We start from the raw sequence: 9,736 nt of genomic DNA on the forward strand, positions 1-9,736 counted from the left end.
CCTCTCATTGGGAATTCCTGGCATCCGTCAGCGGGGCCACCGAGCATAGGTGGACTGGGCGGCCCCTTCCCGGCGCGCACGCCCCCGCCCACACCCTGGGTTCCCACTCCCCTGCGGCTCATGTGATACCAGCTTAAGCTGAACGGGACCTAAGCCGGGGACGCCTCCTAGAGCTCTGGGACCGAGCGGCAGCGCTCGGGAGCCCCAGGAGCCTCCGGGGGTTGCACACACTCCCCGCTCGCAGTGAAGCCCCACTTCGGACGCGCCGGTGTAACTGCGCTCCCACGCGCGCTCCAAACCCAAGTGGCCAGGGCTGGAGAAGGGCCGCGATGAAACCCGAATAACATTTCATTTTCTCTTTCCCAAGGCTCGGAGAGGTCGGCACCCAAGGAAAGGGGCGGGGAATGCGGGAATGGAAAGGAATTTCCTGGGAATTTCCTGACTCCGCCGCCCCCACCCCAGCCCCGCCCGGCTCCACAAGGCAGACCCCTGCCCTCCGGGAGCCAGGTTTCTTGCCAGACGTCTGGGCTCAGAGGCCACAAGCTTTCCCGCCTCGCCGCGGGTCCTTTCCCGCCCGCCGTTGGGCTAAGCCGCGGGGCTCCCCAGGTGGCAACTACATCGCCCAGCTTCCCGGGAACCCCTGCCGGTCCCCGCGGGCTGGCGGAGCCGGAGCTACCCTCCTACACACCCGGGCATCATCCTGAAAATTGGGAAGGAGGGCCCTGAGTAATCTACCTACTCCACGCCTCCCCCTCCACCCAACACACACCGACAGGTGGGGAGACTGAGGCTCAGAGTTGAGCTTGAATAGGGACTTAGCAGGTTCTCAGGACTCCACAGGCTAACCCTGTAACCTTAAGCCCACAAGCAAAGGCTTATTGTTATTAGAGGAGGAGGAGGGCAAGGCTGACTAAACACCTCTTAGTGCCTCCCTGGGTTTCCTTCCCCGGATCTAGCAAGAGGAGGGTCTAAACACCTGCCCCAACAGTGATAGACACCTGGAAGAGGCAGCCTCACATCCTGGTGGGCTCCGGAGGGACCCCACGACTGAAGAACAGCAGCAAGTAGGCCTCCAATGGCTTATGCGCATAATAGTGCTTAATTTATAGTTGTGGCCCTGAGGGATGGCCGAGTCAACTGCAAAAAACGCAAGGGTGATGGTCCAGGGGTGAATGAAGGTGCTGGAGGACAAAGTTCACGGACAGGAAGGGCCATCAATTAGGATACTGGAAAGGCCACAGATGGGAAAGGTGCAGAAAGTGCCTCTGACTCGCAGGAGAGCCAGCTGATGCTATTGTAAGCAGATATCCCTGGTGGTGTTGCTCCCTGCATCATTAGCCGACCTCGCACACTTAAGCAAGTGCTACCAGTCAGCACTGTGCTTGCTACCCGTCCCTGGCTGAGGAAGCACGGCTTCTGAGCCACAGAAACAGCAGATTTATGGACTATTTTATAACCACTTCTAAACGACGGCTCTAAACCTAACATAGAGGGTAATGACGGTGCTATATCCATTCATTCGCTCAGTAAATATCTGCTGAGCACCATCTGTGTGTCAGGGTGTTTTGTAGATGTGAAAGACACAATCCCTGCCCTATGCAGCCCTGCAGAGACAGACACAGAAACAAAAATATGCTGCAATGGGCCAGCCGGGTAGTCATGCAATTCTCTGACTACCAGCTGGGTGTTCAACAATTCAATTCATTTCTGAGCGTCAACCTATGAACCAGGAGGTCACAGTTCGATTCCTAGTCAGGGCATATGCCCAGGTTGAGGGCTTGATCATCAATCAATGATTCTGTCTCATCATTATGTTTCTCTCTGTCTTTCCCTCTCCCTTTTCTCTCTGCAATCAATAAAAAATATATTTTTTAAAAAATATATACTGCAATGAGATAGATGCAAGGGAATAGATTTGACCAGGGGACCTAGAGCACAGAGGAATGAATAATGAGCCCAGCATGGGAAAGGCAGCTCCAGCTATAACTTTTGGGTGGAGGTGAAATTCACGTGAGCCTCTAAGAGTCAGCCAGATGAAGAGGAGTGTGGGAAGTTATTCCAGGCAGAAGGAACAGTGTGAGCTAATACACGGGGGCAGGAAACTGCACGGTGTAAAAGGAATGCCTATCATTTCAGTGTGGTTAGACTAGAAATTCAAGGCTGGGAGGGGTGAGAGATGGGGCTGGAAAGGTGGGCAGCAGCCAGACCGTGAAGACCTGTGTGAAGTGTAGATCTGAGGGGAGCAAAGCTCTTGCAAAAATCCAGATAGAAAATGCTTGGTCCTTCTGGGCTGCAATAACAGAATACCATAGCTTGGGTGGCTTACACAGCAAACATTTATTTCTCACAGTTTTGGAGGCTGGGAAGTCCAAGATCAGATTCAGTGCCTGCTTCCTCGTTCATAGCTGGCCGTCTTCTCACTGTGTCCCCATGTGGCAGAAGGGGCAGGGAACTCTCTGGGGTCCTTTTTATCAAGATGCTAATCCCATTCATGAGAGCTTTGCTCTTATGACCTAGTCACTCTCCTAATACCATCACATCGGGGGTTAGGATTTCAACGTACGAATTCCAGGGAACATGAAGGTTGAGTGTATAGCAAATGAAGAAGAGTGGGTAGGCTTAGGAGATAAAACTGAGAGGCATAGGAGTTTGGATGTGAGGACGAGAGAGGAGTCTTTGTTGCTCTCAACAAATGTCCCATATGGGACAGGCCATGCACTTTACCTTGTTACCTTATTTAAGCTCACCTTATGAGGTGAGACTTATCTCCATCTTAAGAGAAAACCAACTAAATCTCCAAGAGGTAGCTAACTAGTCCAAAGTTACACAGATATGTGTGGCTCCTAAACCCATGCTTTTAACCCAGTGGTCCTCAACCCTAGGTTAGTTTGACACCCACCCCCCCAGGGGATATTTGGCAATGTCTGGAGACATTTTTTGTTGTCTCAACTCGTAGGTTAATGTTGGCATCCAGTGGATTGAAACCAGGGATGCTGCTAAACATCCTACAATAGACAGTATAATCTCCTCACAAAGAATGACCCAGCTCAAATTATCAACAATGCTGAGATCTAGTTTTCACATGGGTTCCTAGTTTGGAGGATCTGGTGGAAATACAACCAGTTGAGATAAAGAATTTCAGGTTCACCCTAGCCAGTTTGGCTCAATGGATAGAGCATTGGCCTGTGGACCAAAGGCCTGGGTTCAATTCCAGTCAAGGGAACATACTGTGGTTGCAGGCTCCTCCCTGGCCTGGGCCCTGGTCAGGGCGCATGAAGGACGCAACCAAACGATGTGTTTCTCTTACATGGATGTTTCTTTCTGTCTTTCCCTCTCTCTTCCATCCTCTCTAAAAGATCAATGGAAAAAGATCCTCGAGTGAGGATTAACAAAAAATAATTAAAAGCTCAAAGTACCTTTAAAAAAAAAAGAATTTCAGGTTTGGGAGTGGAATCGTGGATTGAGTTTGAATACATTGAACTTGAAGTGCTCTGAGAATGTCCAGCTTCAGCTGTCCAGACAGAAGTTGACTGCATAACCCCAACCTCAGGGGAAACAGAAATTTGAGAGTCATCTGCATATGGGTAGTACTGACACCATGAGATATCCATGGAGAATGCCTAAGTGGAGCAGAGAAGAAGACCAAGGACAGAACCCAGAAAAGCAGCACTTAAAAGAGGAGTGTAGCCCTGGCCGGTGTGGCTCAGCTGGTTGAGAGTTGTCACATGCCCCCAAAGGTCACCAGTTCGATTCCTGATCAGGGCACATACCCAGGTTGCAGGTTCAATCCCTGGGTGGGGTGCCTACAGGAGGCAACCTCACAACAATGTTTCTCCCTCTCTCTCTCTCTCCCTTCCTCTCTCTCTCTAAAACACATAAAAAAACATATTTTAAGGGGGGTGGGGGGGTGTTAAAGAACCAGAACCCCTGAGTGAAACAGAGAGGAAATGATGAGTGAACATGAAGACCCTGACCATATGGTGCCGTGAAAGTAAAAGGAGTGAACTTTCAAAGTGAAAGGAATCAGAGAAGTCTGGAAAGTAAAGCTTAAAAAGTGTTCTTTGGATGTGACCGTTGGAAATTCTTTGGTGACCTTTGCCTGTGGAATTTTAGTAATATGGCCAAAGCTGTGAGTTTCAGGCGCTAGGAGCTGAATAAATGGAGACTGTGGACATAGAAGGAAAGAGGAAATATTGGGCAGTAGCTAGAGTGGGGTCAAAGGAGGAATTTTTTAGAACAGGAGAGACTTGAGCTGTTTGTAGGCTGAGAGGAAGAATTCAGTTGAGATAAACAGCTTGAAAATGTAAGCAGAAGAAATGGAGGGATGGCACCAAGCTCTTGCAGAGACAGGACCATGTGGGTTCAAGGATGCAGGCTGAAGGATGGGCCAATAGGAAGAGGAAAGCCCCTCCTGTTCTGAGAGAGGGGAGGGAAGGAAGGACGGCGAGGATGTTCACAGGTGTGTAGGAAGAGGGTAAGAGAGTGGGTTGAAGCAATAACGGATGACCTTGTCTTCTCAATAGGAAGGAGGCCCCGGAGGATGGACCAATCTCTTGATCCAGAACTCACTGGTGGCCATCACACTGGTGATGCTAGCTAGTCCCTTCGAACACCACCGTCTATAGAGAAAACAGTTACTAAATGTGTTGCTTTTTTAGAGATGCTAAGGTGTATGCATGTTTATAGCATCCATTCTTAAACAGTTACTAAATGTGTTGCTTTTTAGGGATGCTAAGGTGTATGCATGTTTATAGCATCCATTCTTTTTTTTTTAATTGGGGTGTAACACACAAGTGCTCTGATCTTAAGCACAAAGCTCAGTGAAATTTTACACGTCTGCACTCACATAAAACATTTCCAGCATCTCAGGTTTCCTCATGCCCTTCCCAATCTATACTCCCAGTCCACATAGGAAACCACGCTTCTGACTTCTTATCACCAATGATTATTTTCACTTATTTTTGAACCTTATATAAATGGAATTATACAGTATGTACACTTTGGTTTCTGGATTTTGACTCAATTTAATGTCTATGAGATTCGTTTATGTTGTGGCTTGTATTAGTAGCTAATTTTTATTTGTTTGTTTGTTTTGTTGGTTGGTTGGTTTTTTTCCTACTGTGTAGTATTTCATTGATAAGTATATCCCAAGTAATTTATCCTCTCTCCTATTGATAGGCATTTGCATTGTTTCTAGTTGGGAGCTACTATGAATAAAACTGCTGTGAACATTTTGTGTGTTTTTCTGGTGAACATATGCATTCTTTTCTGGTGGGTATCTACCTAGGAATGAAATTGTTGAGTCATATGGTAGGTATGCTTCATTTTAGTATATATTACCAAACAGTTTTTCAAATTAGCTGTAACAATTTACTCTCCAAGCAGCTGGGTATAAGAATTTCAGTTGCTCTACATCCTCCCACCACCTCATATTGTCAATTAAAATTTAAAAAAAAAATAGCCATTAAGATAGGTGAGTAGCCCGGCTGGTGTGGCTCAGTGTTTGAACATCAATCTATGACCCAGGATGTCATGGCGTAATTCCTGGTCTCCAAATTTAATTCACTCAATAAATATTTATCAAGCAACTGCCCAATGCCTACCACCATGCTGTAAAAGCAAACTAGACAGGTGTGGTCCTGTCCCTCTTAGAATACATGGCAGATGCTTGATAGATGTTCCATATGATTGTTTGGGGAGACTGTTTGCTTTGGTGGGAAGCTGAAACAGGTCTATTTCATATGAATTTTCAATAAAAAGCTTAAAAAACAGCTCTTTGGAAAAACCCTGAGGTCACAGGGCAACCAAAGTGGAATGAGGTAAGATCATGAAGGAAAATGAGAGGACTTCTCTGGAAACAATCCTGACTCCTTTCTTCCCAGAGGCTCAGTCTTTGTTGCCTTTTTCCATCCTTTGGATTTCTCTGGGTGTAATGACAAAGGAACCGAGATTTCGTGTAGATTTCTTGCCATTTTACTGGCCAGTGGGTGTGTGAGACTCAAGCAGTTTGCTCAACTCTCCCCTACCAGCCAGGCTTTCCTCTGAAGCTTTTCAAAAAACACACACAGAAATTCCTGACTCATCAGCAGCAGCTCTGAGACTCTAGCCCAATCAGTTACCAGCACTCAAAAGGGCAGCTGCTTTTGCCCCAGTCCAGCCGGAAATGAGTCACCCAGAAACCCACAGGTGCTTTGCTGTTGAAAGAACCTAGCTCTGGGGTAGGTGGGCTAACTTCCCTGGGAAGAAGGAGGGTCATTATATCTATGAATTCTGGGAGTATTTATCCACCACCCACGCTGTGCCAAGCAGAATGCAGGTAGACTCAAAGAAGAACTGGTCCTCCCAAACCTCCTGGTCTAGCTGGACCAGCCGTTGGCTTCTTCCCCTAGAATTCATTCATCCCACAGATAGTTACCAACAGGCGCAGTCTGAGTGATAAAAATGAATTGGACTGACATGTGAAATGACATAAAGAATGTAGAGCCTGCCCTAGCTGGTTTGGCTCAGTGGATAGAGTGTAAGCATGCGGGTTCGATTCTGGTCAAGGGCACATGCCTGGGTCTCGGGCTCGATCCCCAGTGGGAGGCGTGCAGGAGGCAGCCGATCAATGATTCTCTCTCATCATTGATGTTTCTAGCTCTTGCTCCTTCTTCCTTCCTCTCTGAGACCAATTAAAATAAAATAAAATGAAATGAAATGAAATGAAATGACCTTTCTGAGACCAATTAAAAAAAAATAAAATAAAATAAAAAGTAGAGTGTGCCCTGGCCTCAGTGCCATGTGGCTCAGTTGTTTGGAGTGTCAGCCCATACACCAAAGGGCACATACATACCCAGGTTGTGGGTTTGATCCCTGGTCAGGGTGCATGTGGGAGGCAGCTGATCAATCTCTCTCTCTCTCTCTCTTCCTATCTCTAAAAGTCAAATTTTAAAAAAAAAGTAGAGTGCCAGGCCAGCACCTGGCAGGTAGCAGGCCATTTTAATGCTAATAAATTCCTTTTTCTTACCCTATTGTGTATAACTGACCGTGCAAGGCCCTGTGGGAAACACAAACAAGTAGGATCTAGATTCTAGAAACTAAAAGCACATGGACCTCCCAGCCTGGAGATCTGGGGATTTCCTTCTTTGAGTCCTGAACCTCTAACCTTACAGCCTAATGGTACTAAACTCCCTATGGGCTCTTCCTAAGCGCTAAAAGCATGTACAAGGCCAGGAGGGAGGGAAAATCACTATGGTTTAGGGCAGTGATGGCGAACCTATGACACGCATGTCAGAGGTGACACGCAAACTCATTTTTTTGGTTGATTTTTCTGTTAAATGGCATTTAAATATATAAAATAAATATCAAAAATATAAGTCTTTGTTTTACTATGGTTGCAAATATCAAAAAATTTCTATATGTGACACGGCACCAGAGTTAAGTTAGGGTTTTTCAAAATGCTGACACGCCGAGCTCAAAAGGTTCGCCATCACTGGTTTAGGGGGTTTCTAGCTCAGAAGGCCAGAGACCTCAGTTTTGTTTTCAGTCCCAATAGCAATCTAATTCATGAACTTGATTTCCCCCACACATCTATAGAACACCATTTATAAGGACACTGTCTCATTGTAGTCCTTTGTCCACATTTTATCTCCTATTGTCCCTATGTGGTCTCACCTCCTGCCTCCCCCACAGAGCCTAACACAGGGCCTAGATTCTAGGCCCTAGAACATAATAGGTGTTTTAGTTGGATCTTTGCTGAATAAAAAATGGCATTAATCAAATTCCATCTCCATGCCTCAGTTTCCCCCATCAACTCATGGGGGTCCCTGGGAGGCTGGTTCTTTACCATAGTATACTTAAGCATTCCCTAAGTCCTCTGACTTCCCAAAAAGCCAGTGCTGGAGAAATCAGCTTGGCCATCTCGCTAATCCTATGTCCAGCCAGCAGCTCTCAGCCCTCACCAGGCCTAAGTCCTCCACCAGCAAAAGGCTGTTTGCGTCTGGGCCAGTTCCTGCCTCTCCAACTACAGTCCCGTCAGGGGAGGAAAGAAGCGGGCAGTTTCCCTCTTGCAGGATCTCTAGGAAAAAAGACTGACCTGAAGGAGGCAGAAAAGTCTCTTTGGTTCCCATGTTCTGCCTAAATCTAAGGTCTTAGGTCTCAGGTGATGGAACATCGGGGCCTGTCTGGTGCCTTCTTTTGCATCTTTTTGCAAAAATCTCTGCCCCAAATTTTAGGGCAGGGGCCTTAGAACTCTCCACCTCAGGATAGTACCCGGAGGTCAGCTCTGTGAGCAAGAGATCGTCATACCTGATAGCTGCCCAACCTGAGCCCTCCAGGAGGGCGGAGACCTCTCCCCCACTTAACTGTACTTCCCAGCAAACACCAGAGCAAAAACACCCAAATCACAGCTGGGAATTTCCTGTAGAGTAGGACACTCCCCTCCCCCACCCACCCCCTTTGGGACTTGGCAGGCAGATCCAGGCTCGGGGAGTAAGTAAACTGCAGGGGAGTCTGATTAATTCCAGCTCCACCCATCATCCACCCCTCCCAATAGCAACTGGGTCCCACTGGCTTTTCACAGAAGCTCAATCCTAGAGGCCTGCCCAGGTTACTTCCATGGATATAATGGGGTAGCTTTTGGGAGCAGGTATCCCATCTGGGTGGCAGAGAAAAAGCCCTGAGTGAGACCTGAGCTCACTGGGGTTCAGTTTCTTCATCTGCAAAATGAGAGGGCTGGACTCACCAGACTATCTTTAAAAAATATCTTTTTATTGATTTCAGAGAGGAAGGGAGAGGAAGAGAGAGGGATAGAAACATCAATGATGATAGAGAATCATTGATCTGCTGCCTCCTGCATGCCCCCTGCTGTGGACCAAGCTGGCAACCCAGGCATGTGCCTTGACTGGGAATTGGCCCTGACCAGGAATCAAATCGTGACCTCCTGGTTCATAGGTCAACACTCAACCCCTGGGCCACGAGGCTGGGTTCACCAGATGATCTTCAAACTCTGACCCTGTTCTCACATCTTTCTCAGGCACCTCCTTGACAAGAGGGTCTGAGTCTTCTGAAACAATCTTCTCAGTCTTGAATGCTAAGCAAGTTCCTTTAGAAAGGACACAAATTCTCACAAAGTTACCTAATTTTTGTTTCAATGTTCCTTACATGTGCAAAGACATAAAAAACTAGGTACAAACTTCTGAGGGTTTTAGGTTTACAATCCAAACAAGCTTACAAACTCTGTCTAAAAGAAACTATAAAATCAGTAAGATTCAAATTAGTCATATTAATTTAAATGTGACTGTTGTTTTTTTTGTTTTGTTTGTTTTGTTTTTTTGTTTTGTTTGCTGAAACTAAACTGCTACTCCCAGCAAGATTGAAGTTCTGACCAGAGCAGATGGTTCTTTTGCTCTTAGGATGCCCATATTACCAAGTGCCAGAGGAGGACTCAATTCTCCTACCACATTCTCTATTTGAACCACTTCATCAGGGCACCATTTAACCTCACTTGGTGGGAACACACTGTAATGCATTAAGTCCCCTCTGATGTTTTCTCATTAGTACTCAATAATTAAAATGTAAAATAAAAAATTTTTAAAGTAGTTTATTGATTTTTTTTTCAGAGAGAGAATAAGGGAGAGGGAGAAAGAGAAACATTGAGGTAAGAGAACATCGATGGACTGATTCCTGTATACTCCCACAGGGGATCAAACTCAAAACCGGGCGTGTGCCCTGACCAGGAATTGAGCCAGCAACCTCC

The sequence above is a fragment of the Myotis brandtii genome, unplaced genomic scaffold, assembly GCF_000412655.1.
Source record: "Myotis brandtii unplaced genomic scaffold, ASM41265v1 scaffold536, whole genome shotgun sequence".
NCBI lineage: Eukaryota > Metazoa > Chordata > Mammalia > Chiroptera > Vespertilionidae > Myotis > Myotis brandtii.